This window comes from Thalassophryne amazonica, chromosome 10, assembly GCF_902500255.1.
Source record: "Thalassophryne amazonica chromosome 10, fThaAma1.1, whole genome shotgun sequence".
In the NCBI taxonomy this organism is placed as follows: Eukaryota; Metazoa; Chordata; class Actinopteri; order Batrachoidiformes; family Batrachoididae; genus Thalassophryne; species Thalassophryne amazonica.
The window spans coordinates 25012252-25035877 of NC_047112.1; the positions used below are offsets into that span (position 1 = coordinate 25012252).

A 23626-nucleotide genomic window follows, 5' to 3' on the forward strand; every position below is an offset into this window, starting at 1 on the left:
AGAAACCTGGTTACAGCAGGATGAATATGTTAGTTTAAATGAGTCAACACCCCCGAGTCACACTAACTGTCAGAATGTTCGTAGCACGGGCCGGGGCGGAGGATTAGCAGCAATCTTCCATTCCAGCTTATTAATTAATCAAAAACCCAGACAGAGCTTTAATTCATTTGAAAGCTTGACTCTTAGTCTTGTCCATCCAAATTGGAAGTCCCAAAAACCAGTTTTATTTGTTATTATCTATCGTCCACCTGGTCGTTACTGTGAGTTTCTCTGTGAATTTTCAGACCTTTTGTCTGACTTAGTGCTTAGCTCAGATAAGATAATTATAGTGGGCGATTTTAACATCCACACAGATGCTGAGAATGACAGCCTCAACACTGCATTTAATCTATTATTAGACTCTACTGGCTTTGCTCAAAAAGTAAATGAGTCCACCCACCACTTTAATCATATCTTAGATCTTGTTCTGACTTATGGTATGGAAATAGAAGACTTAACAGTATTCCCTGAAAACTCCCTTCTGTCTGATCATTTCTTAACATTTACATTTACTCTGATGGACTACCCAACAGTGGGGAATAAGTTTCATTACACTAGAAGTCTTTCAGAAAGCGCTGTAACTAGGTTTAAGGATATGATTCCTTCTTTATGTTCTCTAATGCCATATACCAACACAGTGCAGAGTAACTACCTAAACTCTGTAAGTGAGATAGAGTATCTCGTCAATAGTTTTACATCCTCATTGAAGACAACTTTGGATGCTGTAGCTCCTCTGAAAAAGAGAGCTTTAAATCAGAAGTGCCTGACTCCGTGGTATAACTCACAAACTCGTAGCTGAAAGCAGATAACCCGTAAGTTGGAGAGGAAATGGCGTCTCACTAATTTAGAAGATCTTCACTTAGCCTGGAAAAAGAGTTTGTTGCTCTATAAAAAAAAGCCCTCCGTAAAGCTAGGACATCTTTCTACTCATCACTAATTGAAGAAAATAAGAACAACCCCAGGTTTCTTTTCAGCACTGTAGCCAGGCTGACAAAGAGTCAGAGCTCTATTGAGCTGAGTATTCCATTAACTTTAACTAGTAATGACTTCATGACTTTCCTTGCTAACAAAATTTTAACTATTAGAGAAAAAATTACTCATAACCATCCCAAAGACGTATCGTTATCTTTGGCTGCTTTCAGTGATGCCGGTATATGGTTAGACTCTTTCTCTCCGATTGTTCTGTCTGAGTTATTTTCATTAGTTACTTCATCCAAACCATCAACATGTTTATTAGACCCCATTCCTACCAGGCTGCTCAAGGAAGCCCTACCATTATTTAATGCTTCGATCTTAAATATGATCAATCTATCTTTGTTAGTTGGCTATGTACCACAGGCTTTTAAGGTGGCAGAAATTAAACCATTACTTAAAAAGCCATCACTTGACCCAGCTATCTTAGCTAATTATAGGCCAATCTCCAACCTTCCTTTTCTCTCAAAAATTCTTGAAAGGGTAGTTGTAAAACAGCTAACTGATCATCTGCAGAGGAATGGTCTATTTGAAGAGTTTCAGTCAGGTTTTAGAATTCATCATAGTACAGAAACAGCATTAGTGAAGGTTACAAATGATCTTATGGCCTCGGACAGTGGACTCATCTCTGTGCTTGTTCTGTTAGACCTCAGTGCTGCTTTTGATACTGTTGACCATAAAATTTTATTACAGAGATTAGAGCATGCCATAGGTATTAAAGGCACTGCGTTGCGGTGGTTTGAATCATATTTGTCTAATAGATTACAATTTGTTCATGTAAATGGGGAATCTTCTTCACAGACTAAAGTTAATTATGGAGTTCCACAAGGTTCTGTGCTAGGACCAATTTTATTCACTTTATACATGCTTCCCTTAGGCAGTATTATTAGACGGTATTGCTTAAATTTTCATTGTTACGCAGATGATACCCAGCTTTATCTATCCATGAAGCCAGAGGACACACACCAATTAGCTAAACTGCAGGATTGTCTTACAGACATAAAGACATGGATGACCTCTAATTTCCTGCTTTTAAACTCAGATAAAACTGAAGTTATTGTACTTGGCCCCACAAATCTTAGAAACATGGTGTCTAACCAGATCCTTACTCTGGATGGCATTACCCTGAGCTCTAGTAATACTGTGAGAAATCTTGGAGTCATTTTTGATCAGGATGTGTCATTCAAAGCGCATATTAAACAAATATGTAGGACTGCTTTTTTGCATTTACGCAATATCTCTAAAATCAGAAAGGTCTTGTCTCAGAGTGATGCTGAAAAACTAATTCATGCATTTATTTCCTCTAGGCTGGACTATTGTAATTCATTATTATCAGGTTGTCCTAAAAGTTCCCTAAAAAGCCTTCAGTTAATTCGAAATGCTGCAGCTAGAGTACTGACGGGGACTAGAAGGAGAGAGCATATCTCACCCATATTGACCTCTCTTCATTGGCGTCCTGTTAATTCTAGAATAGAATTTAAAATTCTTCTTCTTACTTATAAGGTTTTGAATAATCAGGTCCCATCTTATCTTAGGGACCTCGTAGTACCATATCACCCCAATAGAGCGCTTCGCTCTCAGACTGCAGGCTTACTTGTAGTTCCTAGGGTTTGTAGGAGTAGAATGGGAGGCAGAGCCTTCAGCTTTCAGGCTCCTCTCCTGTGGAACCAGCTCCCAATTCAGATCAGGGAGACAGACACCCTTTCTACTTTTAAGATTAGGCTTAAAACTTTCCTTTTTGCTAAAGCTTATAGTTAGGGCTGGATCAGGTGACCCTGAACCATCCCTTAGTTATGCTGCTATAGACGTAGACTGCTGGGGGGTTCCCATGATGCATTGTTTCTTTCTGTTTTTGCTCTGTATGCACCACTCTGCATTTAATCATTAGTGATCGATCTCTGCTCCCCTCCACAGCATGTCTTTTTCCTGGTTCTCTCCCTCAGCCCCAACCAGTCCCAGCAGAAGACTGCCCCTCCTTGAGCCTGGTTCTGCTGGAGGTTTCTTCCTGTTAAAAGGGAGTTTTTCCTTCCCACTGTAGCCAAGTGCTTGCTCACAGGGCGTCGTTTTGACCGTTGGGGTTTTACATAATTATTGTATGGCCTTGCCTTACAATATAAAGCGCCTTGGGGCAACTGTTTGTTGTGATTATTATATATTAACAAAAATAAAAAGTAAAAAATAAAGCTGACCTCACAAAACATGAAATATGTTGGTTTCATACAGTCTGCAGTTACAGAAACAGAAGACAAAGTAAATGGCAGGATCATTATTTGTCCATCACCACCACATTTTGAAAAACTATAAGACCACAGGCCATGCATTATTTATGTTTGTGTCTTTTAGTGATTTCTTTTTTTTTTCATTTTTAATTTGGATTAAGGCAATAAGTGCCTCCCTGTATTACCACAGATGAACTGTTTCTGTTGCCATGTCTTCTAAAATAAAACTGCAGAACACTAAAGCCTAAAAACTAAAAGAAGGAAAAAAATAGGATTAGTACAGGAGTGTGAGTCATTCTGAATGGGAGCGGGATGGGAGTGGGAGTCATTTTACCAGGAGTGGAATTTTTCTGTGGGAGTGGGACGGGACAGGAGTGAAAATCTACTCCGGTGTAACCCTCTAGTTCATAGCATCTTCTTGCGAGATGCTTTTGTGGGAAACATTAGATAACGAACATCGCATCGATTAACACACCTTTTGAAGAATATATTGAACAGAATGTCTTTTCTAAAACCTCTGATACCGGGCCAGATACCAGGGAAAGCGCCAGTCAAACGCAAAGCATCAACCCCTGCAAGTGTAGAAGCTTCAAAAAAAGAGGTATGAAGAGAAAGGAAGAGAGAGGAAGTTTGTGAGTACCTGGACACAGGATTATCCGTGGCTGGGGCACAAGGAAGAGGACAAAACAATATACTGCCATGTCTGTCGGGATTTTCCTTCAATTGCGGACAAGTAAGTCATTTTAAATGTTGAAATCAAAGAATTTGATTTGCTTTATAAAATACATACTGGCAAATGATCATGCATTGAACAGTGATGAATTCAGAAAACACAGGCTATGTATGCAATATGTAATAAAATTTATTTTTTTGGAAATTAAATTTTACCACCCACACAGTAGAGTGACAGTATTAACTTTTTCATGAAGTGATATGTCACAGCAAAGTAGATGTGATAAATATTTAATCTGAACCTCAGTCCCAGAAAATGTTGAAATGTAATTATTTTTCTATTTCAACTGCAATTCTTATGTTGGAATATTAAAGTTAAAGGACTTACAAACAAAATAAGTATGACAGGTTTTTATTAAGTGACAAGTCAGAGCAAAGTACATGTGATAAATATTTAATTTGAATCTCTTTGACAGGTTGTCTGGACAACCAGCTTTTCCTCCTATAGGACAAGTAAACTGCCAGGGTTACTGTACACATATATATATATACACATATATACACATATATATATATATATATATATATATATATATATATATATATATATATATATACACACACACAGTGAGGAATCTAAGTATTTGAACACCGTGCAGTTTTGCAAGTTCTCCCACTTAGAAATCATGGAGGGGTCTGAAATATTCATCTCAGGTGCATGTCCACTGTGAGAGACATAATCTAAAAAATAAAAAAATAAAAAAATCCAGAAATCACAATGTATAATTTTTTAAATACTTTATTTGTATGTTATTGCTGCAAATAAGTATTTGAACACCTACCAACCAGCAAGAATTCTGGCTCACACAGACCTGTTAATTTTTCTTTAAGAAACCCTCTTATTCTGCACTCTTTACCTGTATTAATTGCACCTGTTTGAACGTATTACCTGTATAAAGACACCTGTTCACACAATCAATCATACTCCAACCTGTACAAGACCAAAGAGCTGTCTAAGGACACCAGGGACAAAACTGTAGACCTGCACAAGGCTGGGATGGACTACAGGACAACAGGCAAGCAGCTTGGTAGAAGACAACAACTGTTATGATTATTTATTAGAAAGTGGAAGAAACACAAGATGACTGTCAATTTCCCTCGGTCTGGGATTCCATGCAAGATCTCACTTTGTGGGGTAAGGATGATTCTGAGAAAGCTCAGAACTACACAGAAGAACCTGGTCAGTGACCTGAAGAGATCTGGGATCACAGTCGCAAAGATTACATTAGTAACACATGATGCTGTCATGGTGTAAAATCCTGAAGGGCAGCAAGGTCCCCCTGCTCAAGCCAACACATGTCCAGGCCCATTTGAAATTCACCAGTGACCATCTGGATGATCCAGAGGAGGCATGGGAGAAGGTCATGTGGTCAGATGAGACCAGAATAGAGCTTTTTGGAATCAACTCCACTTACCATGTTTAGAGGATGAGAACAACCCCAAGAAAACCATCCCAACCGTGAATCATGGTGGTGGAAACATCATACTCTGGGGGTGCTCTTCTGCAAAGGGGACAGGACAACTGCACCATATTCAAGGGAGGATGGCTGGGGTCATGTATTGCAAGATTTTGGCAAACAACCTCCTTCCCTCAGTAAGAGCATTGAAGATGGGTCATGGCTGGGTCTTCCAGCATGACAATGACCCCAAACACACAGCCCTGGCAAAGGAAGGACTCCGCAAGAAGCATTTCAAGGTCCTGGAGTGGAGTGGCCAGTCTCCAGACCTGAACTAAATAGAAAATCTTTGGAGGGAGCTGAAACTCCAAACCTGGCTGATCAAGAGAAGATCTGTATGGAGGAGTGGACCAATATCCCTGCTCCAGTGTGTGCAAACCTGGTGAAAAACTACAGGAAACGTTTGACCTCTGCAAACAAAGGCTACTGTACCAAATATTAACACTGATTTTTACAGGTGTTCAAATACTTATTTGCAGAAATAACATACAAATAAATTATTAAAAAATCATACATTGTGATTTCCAGATTTTTTTTTTAGATTATGTCTCTCACAGTGGACATGCACCTAAGGTGAAAATTTCAGACCCCTCCATGATTTCTAAGAGGGAGAACTTGCGAAATCACAGGGTGTTCAAATACTTATTTTCCTCACTGTGTGCATATATATATATATATATATATATATATATATATATATATATATATATATGTGTGTGTGTGTGTGTGTGTGTGTGTGTGTGTGTGTGTGTGTATGGAGTTGCCAGAAGGCAGGATAGGAGACATACAGGACAGCTACAAGTACCTAGGAATCCCACAAGCTAATGGGAACCATGATGAAGATGCTAGAAGGTCAGTCACAGCCAAATACCTCCAGAAGGTAAGAGAGGTGCTGAGAAGCCAGCTCAATGGTAGTAATAAGATCTGAGCCATCAATACATATGCTCTACCAGTGATCAGATACTCAGCTGGGGTAATAAGTTGGCCATAGGAGAAGATAGATGCCAAGGTCCAGTACCCTGAGGCTCTATGAGCGACGCAAGGAGCATTACTGAGTGAGACAAGGAGCATCCACAAATACATGAAAAAGATTGCCCCCTCAGAGCAGCTGTTACAAGAACGCTTCAGGTAGCTGAAGACAGATGTGATGAGGAACAGAAAAAGAAGATACCATAGAAGACCAAGCCCCTCCATGGGAGGTACCATCAACAGACAGAAGTGACTGACATCAAGAAGACCTACCAGTGGCGAGAAAAGCCCGGCCTAAAAGACAGCACAGAGGCTCTGATCCTGGCAACACAAGAACAAGCCCTAAGTACCAGATCCATAGAGGCAGGAGTCCACCACAGCTTCCGGGATCCAAACTGCAGACTGTGCAAATGTGCCCCAGAGACAGTCCAGCACATAGTAGCAGGATGCAAGATGCAAGCTGAGACAGTGTGTACTGAGAGGCACAACCAAGTGTCATGAATTGTGTACAAGAACATCTGTGCCACGTATGGATTAGAAATCCCCAAATCCCGATGGGAAAATGACAGGGCTAAGGTCTTGTGGGACTTCAAATTCCAGACAGACAAGCAGCTGCTGGAAAACCAACCAGACATAGTGGTGAATGACAAGGGAAAGAAAACCGCAGTTGTGATCGATGTGGCAATCCCAACTGACAGCAACATCAGAAAGAAGTACCAAGGGCTTAAGGAGCAACTGGAGCAGATGTTGAATGTAAAGTCCAAAATGGTCCCAATGGTAACACGAGCACAAGGAGCTATAACCTCCCAAATTGGAGGAGTATCAGCAGATTCCGCAGATTGCAGGCAAAACATCAGGTCTCTGTCCAGAAGAGCGCAGTCCTAGGAACAACTAAAATACTGTGCCAAACCCTCAAACTCCCAGGCCTCTGCTTGAGGACCCAAGCTCGAGGAACACACATGCCACCCTCAGTATGTGTGTGTATATACTCGTATATATAAACAAACACACACACAGTATATAATACTGCTAGACAGAATATAGACTCTAGAAATGGACAGGTCTCAGTCTGTATACCCTGTGTGTTGCATGGCTGTGTTTTGTTAGTATTTCTGTATGAGATACTCCTTAATAGAGACATACAAGCGGGGGGGCCATGTGCTTGTTGCCAATGTTTTGTTTTACCAACCATCTGACAGTTGTAACAGATTGGGAAAAGGTGTCCATTTGAAATGTCAGTAAAAACTGATTGGCTTTCTTTACGGTCTCCCATTCGTCTTCTATAGTTCGTACTATGGGGGCATTTTGTAGTGTGAGTGCCTAAGATAGGGCCACGAGTTCTTTCTTCCGCTTCCTGCCTATTTTGGAGCCCCATTTTTTGCAAAATTCTTTCAAAACTTTTGACTTTTCAGCACTCAGTATCTTCAATTTTTACGCTGTGGTTGGCTCTCATCGTGTATTTTAGGTAGTTGTAAAGTTTGACACATCCCAGCATAACCAGATACTGAATTCACTTATTCCTCTCAGAACACCTTCAGTGTGCCCAAGAGTGAGGCTGAAATAGATTTTATTCTATTTTGGGTATGAGTGACATTTTTACTTATGAATATCACTGTTGTTTTCTCTTCCCTGTCAAATTTCTGTTGGTCTTATATTTGACATGCTGTTTAACTGTCTGAATGAATCTTGTTAACTTGTGCGTCCATCTGACGTCACAGCCATCTTATTTATCATTTCCACATGAGTTTGTTTGACTCAACTTTTGTCATAATTCACATTGTTCACTGCGTTATTGAACATCTGCCCCTGCAGTCATCTCACTTTTTTGTCAAAGTCTACGAGTCTCGTATAAAATGTCCCAAGATCGTAAAATAGCTCTGTGACTGACACGTCATTATCCAAGACAGCGTCCATGCTGTAACAGTCTACCCCAGACAGTCTACAGTCTAACCTTTCTGAGATTATGAATTCATAAATTTGTGAGAAAAAAAACACACAATTTACATAATCCCTGAGAGGATTTTTTTCTTCATAACTTTACTAATATATTGTCAGAATTTTTGAGCTTCTTCTTTGAATATTATAATCTTTCATACAGTAGTGTTCAGAATAATAATAGTGCTATGTGACTAAAAAGATTAATCCAGGTTTTGAGTATATTTCTTATTGTTACATGGGAAACAAGGTACCAGTAGATTCAGTAGATTCTCACAAATCCTACAAGACCAAGCATTCATGATATGCACACTCTTAAGGCTATCAAATTGGGCTATTAGTAAAAAAAAAGTAGAAAAGGGGGTGTTCACAATAATAGTAGTGTGGCATTCAGTCAGTGAGTTTGTCAGTTTTGTGGAACAAACAGGTGTGAATCAGGTGTCCCCTATTTAAGGATGAAGCCAGCACCTGTTGAACATGCTTTTCTCTTTGAAAGCCCTGAGGAAAATGGGACGTTCAAGACATTGTTCAGAAGAACAGCGTAGTTTGATTAAAAAGTTGATTGGAGAGAGGAAAACTTATACGCAGGTGCAAAGAATTATAGGTGTTCATCTACAATGATCTCCAATGCTTTAAAATGGACAAAAAAAAAAACAGAGACGTGTGAAAGAAAACGGAAACAACCATCAAAATGGATAGAACAATAACCGGAATGGCAAAGGCTCACCCATTGATCAGCTCCAGGATGATCAAAGACAGTCTGGAGTTACCTGTAAGTGCTGTGACAGTTAGAAGACACCTGTGTGAAGCTAATTTATTTGCAAGAATCCCCCGCGAAGTCCCTCTGTTAAATAAAGATGTGCAGAAGAGGTTACAATCTGCCAAAGAGTACATCAACTGGCCTAAAGAGAAATGGAGGAATATTTTGTGGACTGATGAGAGTAAAATTGTTCTTTTTGGGTCCAAGGGCAGAGTTTGTGAGATGACCCCCAAACTCTGAATTCAAGCCACAGTTCACAGTGAAGACAGTGAAGCATGGTGGTGCAAGCATCATGATATCGGTATGTTTCTCCTACTATGGTGTTGGGCCTATATATCGCATACCAGGTATCATGGATCACTTTGGATATGTCAGAATACTTGAAGAGGTCATGTTGCCTTATGCTGAAGAGGACATGCCCTTGAAATGGGTGTTTCAACAAGACAATGAATGAAATTGGGCTATTAGTAAAAAAAAAAAAAAATAGTAGAAAAGGGGGTGTTCACAATAATAGTAGCATCTGCTGTTGATGCTACAAATCAAAACTATTATGTTCAAACTGCTTTTTTAGCAATCCTGTGAATCACTAAACTAGTATTTAGTTGTATAACCACAGTTTTTCATGATTTCTTCACATGTGCGAGGCATTAATTTTGTTGGTTTGGAACCAAGATTTTGCTCGTTTACTAGTGTGCTTGGGGTCATTGTCTTGTTGAAGCACCCATTTCAAGGGCATGACCTCTTCAGCACAAGGCAACATGACCTCTTCAAGTATTTTGACATATCCAAACTGATCCATGATACCTGGTATGCGATATATAGGCCCAACACCATAGTAGGAGAAACATGCCCATATCATAATGCTTGCACCACCATGCTTCGTCTTCACTGTGAACTGTGGCTTGAATTCAGAGTTTGGGGGTCATCTCACAAACTCTGCCCTTGGACCCAAAAAGAACAATTTTATTCTCAGTCCACAAAATATTCCTCCATTTCTCTTTAGGCCAGTTGCTGTGCTCTTTGGCAGATTGTAACCTCTTCTGCACATGTCTATTTAACAGAGGGACTTCACGGGGGATTCTTGCAAATAAATTAGCTTCACACAGGTGTCGTCTAACTGTCACAGCACTTACAGGTAACTCCAGACTGTCTTTGATCATCCTGGAGCTGATCAATGGGTGAGCCTTTGCCATTCTGGTTATTCTTCTATCCATTTTGATGGTTGTTTCCGTTTTCTTACATGCGTCTGTTTTTTTTTTTTGTCCATTTTAAAGCATTGGAGATCATTGTAGATGAACACCCTATAATTCTTTGCACCTGCGTATAAGTTTTCCCCTCTCGAATCAACTTTTTAATCAAATTACGCTGTTCTTCTGAACAATGTCTTGAACATCCCATTTTCCTCAGGCTTTCAAAGAGAAAAGCATGTTCAACAGGTGCTGGCTTCATCCTTAAATAGGGGACACCTGATTCACACCTGTTTGTTCACAAAACTGACAAACTCACTGACTGAATGCCACACTACTATTATTGTGAACGCCCCCTTTTCTACTTTTTTTTTTACTAATAGCCCAATTTGATAGCCTTAAGAGTGTGCATATCATAAATGCTTGGTCTTGTTGGATTTGTGAGAATCTACTGAATCTACTGGTACCTTGTTTCCCATGTAACAATAAGAAATATACTCAAAACCTGGATTAATCTTTTTAGTCACATAGCACTACTATTATTCTGAACACTACTGTATATTCATTCACTATGGTTTTTTTTTTTATCTCACAGTGACCCTAATACACCTTTACAAATATTGAAATGCGCGCGCATGTGTGTGTATACGTGCACACACACACACACACATATATATATATAAATATAAAACTAGAGTACTAAAGTAAAAAGATATATCCAAAAAAAAAAAAAAAACTAGCAGTGTATTTATTAGAATTTGAATGCCGAAAATGCTTAAATCCAAATTACAAACATTTAAATTTTCTGATGGGACTTGTTTCTGCATTTTATGGATCACCCCGAAAATGTATTGTTAACTGTTCCAGACCAAGTCAATCAGTTTCACTAAGTTGATTTTTTTAAATGTGCCTATTGGAAAAGTAGTGATTGTGAAAGATTTGAAAATCTATTGAATCTTCCACTTTATCTTCATCAGCCTCAAAATGATTGAAAGTTCTCTCAACCTTGACATGACCTTTTCATGTTCCAGGAAAATCAAAACTGATGAAAACTTAACTTCTATGTCTGAGGTCAAAGTACAAAAGAGGACAGTGAGTTAACATCCTTTTGTCGCTTTCTTCAATGTCAAAGTGTGAAAGAAAGTTTTGTCTTCCTGAAATATGGACAGTTCATCTCCCACAGTGAAATTCTGAGCAGAGACGACACCTTTACAACCTGTGTGTGTGCACACACTAGTGCGTGTGTGTGTTACTGTTGGGGGGCATCAGATGGTGACAAGGGGAGTACATGATGTGATGAAGTTTACATAACATTTTCCTCTGTTTCTTACAAATTCTCACTGAAATATGATTTAAAAAATGACTTTGGATCATTTTGCACTTTTGCACCCCTGCTGTTGGATCAGATGTGCAAGGGGAAGGCTCAGTTGGACAGTTTGAGTTTATTTCAAATATCCAATCCGGCCATTTTGGCAGATATTGTAATGGTACCAATCCAAAACATCAAACTGCCACATTCCTCATGGAAAACTCAAAATACTGCTCCAAAAAATGTCAAAACCTTCATCTATATATTAAAAGCGAAGTGGCCTCTGTGTACATGTATGAGTGCGTGCGTGCATGTATGTAACTTCGATCACAGAGAACCACAGAGCGCTAATATTTGTTGTTTGGCATGCTTATGTATTTTGGGTCAAGGATGAACGCAGCAAAAACAGAAAGTTGATAGGACTAACATTTTTGGAGAAATTAGGGATATTATGTAACAACAATGAACAATGGGCATTGAGCTCACCATTAATCAGTCCCTGGTAACCAGACAAGCTCTCAACAAAGGAAATATATCAACCTTGACAGTTGTACAACATGACATCAACTAAATGTGCCAAATAATAAATACAATTATTCACAAAACTTTTTCATTTTAATTTCCTGCATGTTCAGTTAAAAACATAATAGAAACTTTGCATAATTTATTAGCACACTTGAAAAAAATGCCAGCTACTTATTTTATAAAACGTTACCCAATCTAGAGTCCACGGATCCCCAACACTTAAATTTCTGAGCATTGTTCCAGATTCTGTATCAAATGGAAGACATCTCAGGCTGTGCTGCCACCTGCTCGATAGTTCAGGAATGTGCATCCACAAAAAATTATGAATTTGACAGGCTATAGTGAGCGCAGGGGTGGTGGCCAAGTCGTTACATGCACGTTTTCCCAGTGCGGAAAGTCACCCCTGCCTATTCTCCACATAATGTGGTGCTGCATCATATCTCAGACCTGTTGTGACAACCTTGAGTGAAACAAGGGCAGAAGGGACTTACTGGGCTACAGTCAGCCCAGGGTCCCTCCGTGCACCATCACATGCGTTTGTCGTCATTATACAGCCCTTTAATGTAGTGACTTTCAAGACAACAGCATTTATTGTTCTTGAGTTATCGTGTTCACACAGTGGAAGGCATGGATCTGTTCACTCACTGTGTGCACAATTATAAGGCAAGTGAGTATTTTAATGATGTCATTTTTATGCATATTTTCCAACTCCGCTGTATAAACTTGAATGCTTTTAAGATTTAAGCATATCAGGTGATGTGCATTTGTGTAATGAGGGACAGTGTGGCCTAAAGAGATCAACACCCTATATCAAGGTGTATATAATTATTAGGCAGCTTCTTTTCTTTTGTCAAAATAGGCCACAAAAAAAGAGATTTAACGGACCCTGAAAAGTCAAAAATTGTAAAATGACTTTCAGAGGGATGCAGCGCCCTTGAAATTGCTAAGATATTGGGGCATGATCACAGAACCATCAATGGCTTTGTTGCAATTAGTCAACATGTTAAGGGAAAAAAAGACAAATTAACTGCCAAAGATTCGAGAAGAATCAAACATGAAGCTACCAGGAACCCAATATCCTCCAGTGCTGTCAAATTCCAGAAATGCAACCTACCAGTAGGGAGGGGTGTTATTTCAAAAAATGTATAAATCTATAAATTTTTGAATGGAATATGGAAATATACATGGAATAAACCATAACAGTATAATTTTTGGGTCATTTGGTTCCAAAAACCCATATGGACGGAGCGTCGCATGTGTCGTATATGTGCTGTTGATGTAGAACACCACTCTGTTGCTTATAATTAGTTCATTGTGGCCATGTCATTCTTTACATGTGATGATTATACTCAACTGATGTTCCTGAAATAAAAACTACATAGATTCTGTTTGTTACAATTGATCGTAACATATGTACTGAAATTAGGTTTTTTGTCAATTACTCTTAAAAAAACACCAGATAGGCTTATTGTTACTATAGAAGTTGAATATAAACTTGGGGTCAAGCAACATTTGGAGCCAAATTTCAAGTCTCTAGGTGCAGCGGTTCTCAAGATATGACATTTTCGTTGATTTTTTTGGTAATTTTTGAACCTGATATCTTTACTGGCTCTGTCCATATGGGTTTTTGGAACCAAATGACCCAAAATTTATCCTACTATGGTTTATTCTGTGTATATTTCCATATTCCATGCAAACATTTATAGATTTCCAAATTTTTTTGAAATAATACCCCTCCCTACTACCAGGAGTGCCCAGACGTACAAGGTGTTCAGTGCTCAGAGACATGGTCAAGGTCAGGAAGACTGAAATCCACCCACCACAGAACAAAACATACTGAAACGTCAAGACTGGGCCAAGAAGCATCTGAAAACCGACCTTTCAAAGGTTTTATGGTTTTATGAGAGTGAATCTTGACGGATCAGAGCAACGGGCCCACGGCTGGATCAACAATGGGCACAGAGGTCCACTTTGACTTACCTTTTGAAAAGCCACTTCTAACAGGACGCTGACCTTGATCATTTTTTCCAAGGTCAAATTTTGTGGAATTGGAAACTCGTGTTGGTGGAGTGTGATGCTCTCGTTAACATTTTGTATTGATGGAGAGTGCTGCAGTTAAAAATAAAAATTAATCTTCAAAAACATGACTTGCCTAATAACTGTGCACACAGTGTATTTCAGAGGATGCATGCTCCAGCTTTTGTCAAAGCCTAGGAACAAAGGATGATGACACATGGTGAGAGTAAAGAGTCAAGAAGAATGAAAAGAGCAGAAAAGGGGTGAAGGGGGGGTTTTGAAATGTGCAGCAAATAATGAAATGCATTATGACCCGATGGTGACTTTGTTTAAGTCCCTGTGGGTCGGTTTTATATTTGGTGGCTGACTAACAGATAAAGACTGATAACTGCTGTGGATTTGTCCCCGGTGTGGCGGCATGCAAATATCTGTGAATCGCAGACTTAAGTCACATCCTCAAACACCAACACTGTGCTCAGCTGCAGAAGATTTCCATGCAACGTGGGAAAAAAAGCTGACAGGTTTTCCCTCTGAGTCTCAACTAAAATTGTCAGAGTGACTCAAACTGATGAACCTGTCGAGAATAGGATGCGTTCCAAGGATTTCACAGTAAAACAGCATCTGCTCGAACCATCCAATGTGCCACTAAACAGCATAATTATGCAAACTCATGCTCAGATATTTAGAGAGGTTTTGTTTTCATTTTGGTGAGCAGATACACATGAATAATATTCAGATCATTTCTTCCTCAAAAAGACTGTCTGTGTGTATTTTTGCAGACGGTATAACTCAAAGTGGTAGACGGATTGCGATGACATTTTGAGGAGAGGTGGTCTTTGGGATAAAGCAAGGGTCAAGCAAAATTTGGTGACACCCCCTTTTAATTCCTTCACATTTCTGCCATCATGGAAGAGGGACATCAGCGCAACAAAATAAGATTTACAACAAAAATTAATCTCTGTGGGATTAGTGATATCACACTGAGCATGATCAGTGTATTATCGCACACATACGATCGTTTATACAAAGTCATTAGACACACTGGGCGGAATATGTTCATCGAGAGAATGTTTGGAAATCCAAAAAGACTCCTGTTCTGTGAAAACGCTCTTGTAGCTTAGCTACCGGTGAAAACCTTACATGAACAAATCTATGCATTTCATCTATGGACAGGAACAATGTCATTGTATGGCCATGTCAATTTAAGAGAAAAAGTTATTTGATAATGTTTGAGAAAACTGCCTTAAGATGCTCAAAATGGCTATTTTCTGCCTAAAAATGTCCGCCATTTCCAAACGAACAAATCTACGGAAATGATTTTGGGATGGGAACAATGTCAATGACCAATATTGTGTCATTGTTAATTTAAAAGAAAAGTTATAAGACAGTTTTTGAGAAAACTGGGTCCAAATAGCCAAACTGGCTGTTTTTGGCATAAAATGGCAGCCATTTCCAAACAAACATATCTATGACTATAATTTTTTGGTGTGAAATATGTCAACAACCCAAGATGCACTTATTTTCCCTTTTGTATGGCTAGCATACTGGCATAGTATAGTTCTACACTTTTTACTCTTAATTCATTTTATTAGGAAACGGAGCTTGCTGCAGCCTCAACTTTACCTAAATTCTGCGTCTTTTAGTGAAGCTTAGGGCGAGTGACCAATGATCACCTTAGTATTTCCTGTTTTTCTTGTTGTTTAATGCAGACAAATTATACTATATTTCTTGTCTTTCTGATGCCTGATTCTGTTTTTTCTCTCTGTTTAAGGTGCAGCTCCATCCAGAGATGGGTGTGGTATTTGTGCTGGAGACCCTCCTATCCTATGCACCAACAGTTTTTCCTGTATGTTAGTTTTGTGAATTGTTCTGTAATTTGTGTCTGCAGCACGGCTATTACAAGTCGCATAACATACAGAAAGCATCACATGACATTCTAAAATACACAACGTGGTACATGTGGTTGGCGTAAAAGATGAAAAGCTTGTTAAACAATATAAAATAACAGCAATAGTGGATTTTTAAAAACAATGAAATGACAACACTGTCGCTATGAATATTGGATTTAGAGTTGCTGCAAGCATCTCACTAAAATGACAGCTATCATGAGAACACAGAACCCAGCAGTCACATTCCATCAGTTAAAGGCAACGCTGTCAATTAGCTGTTCTGCAATGTGAGCATTCTGAAAATCTCGCTAAACTTTTACAATAACCTGTAACGGAAACCCAGCTGCTGAGATACAGAGAAATCGAGAAAGAGAGATAGAGCTAGACAGAGAAACTGAGCAAGACGGACAGGTGGTCTTGTTATGAAGCACAGACTGTAATCTACTTGACAGGTAAGACCTCAACCTTGACAGCACCTGACCACAGATGGCAAAACCATTTTCATGCCTCTCCAACAATATATCATGCTAAATTGTATTAAAAGCCACACTCCAATCTAAGAATAGCAGCACTGCTGTAGAATCAGCATCCACAGCCGGCAGCAGGTCGCTCACCGCTCTAGTGAGTGCAGTTTCTGTGGAACGATGCACACTAAATTGATTCAGAGGTTCAAAAAGGTCAATCTCTGACAAATATGACAGCAACTGATCAGTCACTTTTTTCAAGAATTTTAGAAAGACACGCCAGATTAGAAACAGGTCTGTAGTTATCCAGTACCCCAGGAATGAAACTGGGATTCTTAAGGAGAGGTCTTCATCTCCTTTTTTCTCTCTGTCTGAGGTGCCGCTCCATCCAGAAGTGGGAGTGGGTGTCTTCTTCTGTAATGGTCATGAAATAGATGGGATCTGTTGACCCAAACCCCCCTCCACTCCTCTGCCTGCCTCCCATCCTGGACACCAGCATGAACTCCCAAAATCTCCTGTATATTTGTATTGTCAAGTGTGTTGGTAGCATGGCCCAAGCAGAGGGTCACCCCTTTGAGTCCAGTCTGCTTGAGGTTTCTTCCTCAAATCATCAGAGGGAGTTTTTCCTTACCACTGTCACCTGTGTGCTAGCTCTAGGGGTTGGTAAGGTTAGACCTTACTTGTGTGAAGTGCCTTGAGGCAACTTTGTTGTGATTTGGTGCTATATAAATGAAATAAATTTAATTGATTTGTTTTCAAAGTAGTTTTAAAGTAACCAGGAGCAAGTCCAGTAGAGCAAGACATGTTAACAGCATTCAGCCTAATGGGTCTATGATAAAACCACAGATCCTTAACAAGCCAACTTAATGATCAAGAAAGAAAGTAAGTAAGTACATCTGGCACCCATAGCAACCTCAGATAAATTCTAGTAAGAAAAACAATGAGATTCTGACCAATCTTGGCACAGTCTCTGAGAGACAGTCCTATTTTTCAAATGCATCAGAGGTAGGCAGGAGTATCTTATTTTTAGTATCTTCAATTCTGTCATTTGAAAATACCATTAAATTACAAAAGTTGGGACAAATACCAGACTGACAAATATTGGACATTTGGATATTTGTTGAACATTTCGTACATACTTTAACACAAAACATTTTGTGTTGATTGGTCTTAAAAGGAAAAAAGCTTAACAAACAAACTGTTATTTGAAACTGTGAAACAACACACGACTGAATAGTTTTTATCCACATTGTATGGCCACAATTAAACAGAAACGTGAGTCTATCTCTTGTTTGTACCCTAAAATGGAATGAATAAAATCTAATTCTGCTCTCTGGATGTGTGCATTACTCACAACAGCTGTGTGAAACACCAGCAGAGAGGGCAGCGACTAACACGCCACACAAAGAAGGTACACAGAGAGCAGACGGGCTCTAATCTCACTGGTGTCATTCCAAAGCAAGGTGAAAAACATGTAAACACAATTTCACATCACTTAACAGAATTGTTCAAAATGACATCTTAGTGTACAACATATTTGAATATTTGATCACTGTCCAATACGGACTGCACTTCTTTTGGATTTTCAATAAAAGTTCGACTATGACCTTATACGTACTGAATGCTTTTTGTCATGTAGGCCTATAAATCATTTTACTGAAATGCAGCTTATTTTAATTTTAAAGCCTACCAATATTTTATTCTTTATAATTCATTTATTTATCAGGTGTATGCATCTCTCCCTTATAAACAATAGGTCTGTGTTCAGGGGGACGAAGGCCCGTCGGCGCCATGATTCAGGTACTATGATGCGATTCAGGAATGACACTTCTTATTATGGAATGATTTGATTATGTAGACTCAATACAATGAAAACTCAAACAATTCTTTGTTTAATGTAGACGTTCATGTCATGGAAGGACAAACTAGGATAAGCCAAACGTGACTTTGCTGAGCATCAAATACGAGGTCTGTCAATAAAGTAACGGTCCTTTTTATTTTTTTCAAAAACTATGGATTTCATTCATATGTTTTTACATCAGACATGCTTGAACCCTGGTGCGCATGCGTGACTTTTTCCACGCCTGTCGGTGATGTCATTCGCCTGTGAGCACGCCTTGGGAAGGGGTGGTCCCGCCCCCTCATCGGATTTTCATTGTCTGGAAATGGCGGAATGAAAAGGACTTTTTTTCCCATCAGAATTTTTTCAGAAGCTGTTAGAGACTGGCACCTGGAAACCATTCGAAAAATTTATCTGGCTTTCGGTGAAAATTTTACGGGCTTCACAGAGAATAAGGTCTGTTAGTACAGCTTTAAGGACCCCTTTAAGGACGCTCGGCGTGCCGCGCTCTGAGCTGCGACGACGCGGCACAAGCCACCGGACCATTTCTAAACGGATGGCTCTGTGGATACGAGACCGTCGTGTGCTCTTTCTCTGGTTATCACAAGAGCTGGACATCAGCCATTTTCTGGCAGATCTCGCTTTTAACAAGAGATTTTGTCATGGAAAGCCGCGCGGAGGCTTTGTGTGTGACGACCAATTCGCTTTGGAAGCGAGACAAAGGAACACCTCCGTTTCGGCGTGTCAGAGGACAAGTTTGGACATGTCCAGCTCTCCACAATTTCACTGATACTTACTGGACTGGTAAGCACTGAAAGCCGAGATAGACATGTCCAAACTTGTCCTCTGACATGCCGAAACGGAGGTGTTCCTTTGTCATTCCTTTGCCATTTCCAGACAATGAAAATCCGACGAGGGGGCGGGACCACTCCTTCCCAAGGCATGCTCACAGGCGAATGACGTCACCGACAGGCGTGGAAAAACTCACGCATGCGCACGAGGGTTCAAGCATGTCTGACGTAAAAACATATGAATGAAATCCATATAGTTTTTGAAAAAAATAAAAAGGACCATTACTTTATTGACAGACCTCGTATATATTTCCATGAAAGACCAGGGAACTTCTACGGGTTTGTATGTACCTATAGCACATTGGCGCTGCCTCTGTTCGCCACTGGGGACAGCAGCACATACAGTAGAAGAAACTGCAGTATAGAAGAAGCCCAGAGGAAGAAGTCAGCTGTGGCCATGTGGGAAGCTTTAATTGTCCCAAATCAGTACAGCAGGTAAGTGTAAGAATTGTTCAGTTGATGATACAAGCACCAGATTTGGTGTAAATATTTCAGAGAAGTCAGTTTCTGGAAAAATAAATAAATAAAGGCATTAGCCACATGAAATTTTAATGTTACATTTTTTGGAGGGCGGGGATGGGGGGGGGGGGGGGGGTGAAGTCACTGTTTCATCTGTTCAACAGCCCGTTCTGGAAGTTTCCAGTCTTCATGCACTGATATGGCAGCAAAGTAAACTCCATCACAGAGAATCTCTCCTTACCTAGTTTAGCCCAGAAGCCAATGCGGTTTACCCGGCTGTGGCTGTTGCCCTGCACAAGCAACTACCTGGACCCATAGGTAAGAGTTATGTAAGCAGTGAGGACTAGTGTTCATGCAAAGAACATGGCTGACTTTAAAAGCAAAAATACTACCACTGCTACTAAACCCTTACAACCCAATCACTGTCGCATGCTCTACGGCATACACGCTCTACTACATGGATGCACACTTATTAAAAACTTATACAATCCATCTAAAAAGCATGAAAATAATGGCTGAAATAAATTTCAAATCCCCACCACCACCCCAGTCCACAGTACAATATTTAACAGGTGCAGCATGGAAATAAACCAAGATTGTGCAAATATATCATGACAAAAATACATATTTCCAGGTGCCATCTTGGAAAAACTGCAGTGGCAAATGGCTTTTTTTTTTTTTTTTTCGAAAAGTAGACCAAGAAGTACCATTATGCCAAATTTGGTGCTTTCATCACAAAATGAAAGATTCTTACAGAAATTTTGGGCTTCACAGCAGCTCTGTCAGGTCTCTAGAAGAAACCTATGGGTGCCGTCACACAACTTCAAAGGTTTGTCCAATATTTGCAGACTATAGCTGTTGCTACCATAGCATAGCATCACTTTCATATTCTGAACTGATATGACAGTATTAAATTCTAAACCAGATGTCAAGTCAACAGGTACATTTACCCGTTATGCCACCTACCACTACCAGACATATTTAGGGAATAATTCTGTTGTGTCTGATGATATGCGGACGGTAACGCTGGATTTTACGGTCGCAAATCCAGTTTTAAAACTGCTATTTGCAACCGTAATTCAGCATTAACGACTGCAAATCATCACATGCAAGGGGGTTATTCCCATTCTAAACCAATTCCAATGTTTGCACGGATCTGTGTGCACCACTGAAGGCTACATCTTAATCCGCATAATAATACAATTTGATAAAATTGTTACGCAGACAAAGGGTGTGGTCGGCTCATCAAAGCTTACCGTAGCAACAGCGTCTTTATACCAAACTGGAAATTTTGTGAGCAGAATCCACATTAACACTTTCCTATGGTAGCTTAAATTAATCAATTTCGGAATCGTCGTCGCTACGCCACTTTCTTTCTTAGCTGATGGCGCCATTATTGGCATCTGTGTAGCAGCGCACGCGGTCAGGGCACGGAGTAATACATCAAATGGGAAGCAGTTGAATATTTTGCCACCGTCCATGCAATATTTTATGGTCTGAAATATTGCACGTGATTAACCAATCCAATACAATTGCGGAAAAAAATGTAATTGGATTAGAATTTGTTTTTAATCACGTAAAGTTAATGTTCTTGCACCACCCTTGGAACATTTGAGAATTTGAAGACACGGATGTAGCAGCAAAACCACATTTAACTCACTCACTCCAATTAAGGGTCATGGGGCGCCGGAGCCTATCCTAGCAGTCATAGGCCGTGAGGCGGCGTACACCCAGGACAGGACGCCAACTTATCACAGGGCAACATATAGACAAACAAACACATTCACACCAAGTTTCCAATCGACCTAACCTAACCTGCATGTCTTTGGATGTGGGAGGAAGCCGGAGCAGCCAGAGGGAACCCACGCAAACATGGGGAGAACACACAAACTCCACACAGAAAAGCTGCAGGTGGGAATCAATCCCATGACCTTTGCTGCTGCCTCACATTTAACTCAACTGATTTAAAATTTTAAAATTGAACCATTACCAATTCATAGCATATTTAGATTGATTCAGGAGTGTATGTATTGTTACACAATTACAATTTCTAATTTGCTGAATGTTTACACCTGTTTCTTTATGAATGCTTTGATAGATTCTGGTCATCATGACATAAAATATTTCCTCAAACTGCATTAACAGACTAACACAAGAGCTGATTTATGGAAGAATAAATGTACAACATGCAGTTTTTTTGAGCACAAAACCATTTTATCACTGCATCTGAATCACTTTGTGTCATGTATTTTCTGCATGCAGTCAGTAATCTGTGCAGAATTTTCTATAATTAAAGCTCCACATAATAACCAAAGGCCGAGATAAAAATGTCACAAGGCCAGTAAAAACATTTTCACGAGATGTAATTTTGTTTTCCACATACATAATGACATTGTTAAAACAGATTCACATTTGCATGAAAAATGTGTATTTAGTTTTGTCTGTCTTTCTTTGATGCAGAGGGCAGTGATGGTGGATTGATATTGCTTTTCCTCAGAACCCTAATGATGCTCTCCTTCATCCTGCTCACGTGATTAACCAATCCAATTTGCGGACAAAATGTAATTGGCTTACACTGTATGTCTATTAATAGATCATATCTTTACACAGTGTTCTAGACAAATATATGTCTCACATTCAGAAAGCCCAGATTGTTCTGAACATTTTGATGTGCAACACATGGACATTATACTAAAAGAAAGTATAATGGGCAATTACTTAAGGTATGGTAAAATATAGAAAAACACCTTTAGGGTTCTGAGGGTTAAACAGCAGAAAGCGATTGCATGCAAACTTAAAAAAAACCTGCTTGAAAGTTGTCCTCAGAGATTTTCTAGTACAACCCCTGACAAAAATTATGGAATCACCGGCCTCGGAGGATGTTCATTCAGTTGTTTAATTTTGTAGAAAAAAGGCAGATCACAGACATGACACAAAACTAAAGTAATTTCAAATGGCAACCTTCTGGCTTTAAGAAACACTATAAGAAATCAAGAAAAAAATTGTGGCAGTCAGTAACGGTTACTTTTTTAGACCAAGCAGAGGGGAAAAAATATGGACTCACTCAATTCTGAGGAAAAAATTATGGAATCACCCTGTAAATTTTCATCCCCAAAACTAACACCTGCATCAAATCAGATCTGCTCCTTAGTCTGCATCTAAAAAGGAGCGATCACACCTTGGAGAGCTGTTGCACCAAGTGGACTGACATGAATCATGGCTCCAACACGAGAGATATCAATTGAAACAAAGGAGAGGATTATCAAACTCTTAAAAGAGGGTAAATCATCACGCAATGTTGCAAAATATGTTGGTTGTTCACAGTCAGCTGTGTCTAAACTCTGGACCAAATACAAACAACATGGGAAGGTTGTTAAAGGCAAACATACTGGTAGACCAAGGAAGACATCAAAGCGTCAAGACAGAAAACTTAAAGCAATATGTCTCAAAAATCGAAAATGCACAACAAAACAAATGAGGAACGAATGGGAGGAAACTGGAGTCAATGTCTGTGACCGAACTGTAAGAAACCGCCTAAAGGAAATGGGATTTACATACAGAAAAGCTAAACGAAAGCCATCATTAACACCTAAACAGAAAAAAACAAGGTTACAATGGGCTAAGGAAAAGCAATCGTGGACTGTGGATGACTGGATGAAAGTCATATTCAGTGATGAATCTCAAATCTGCATTGGGCAAGGTGATGATGCTGGAACTTTTGTTTGGTGTTGTTCCAATGAGATTTATAAAGATGACTGCCTGAAGAGAACATGTAAATTTCCACAGTCATTGATGATATGGGGCTGCATGTCAGGTAAAGGCACTGGGGAGATGGCTATCATTACATCATCAATAAATGCACAAGTTTACGTTGATATTTTGGACACTTTTCTTATCCCATCAATTGAAAGGTGTTTGAGGATGATGAAATCATTTTTCAAGATGATAATGCATCTTGCCATAGTGCGAAAACTGTGAAAACATTCCTTGCAAAAAGACACAT

The 23626-nt window shown here is 39.5% G+C and overlaps 1 protein-coding gene across 1 annotated transcript in view; it reads right to left on the bottom strand.

The window, feature by feature from the left end:
• The window catches only part of pde4ba (phosphodiesterase 4B, cAMP-specific a), a 463830-nt gene that overhangs the window by 363455 nt on the left and 76749 nt on the right, over window positions 1-23626 (bottom strand). The window lies entirely within an intron of this gene.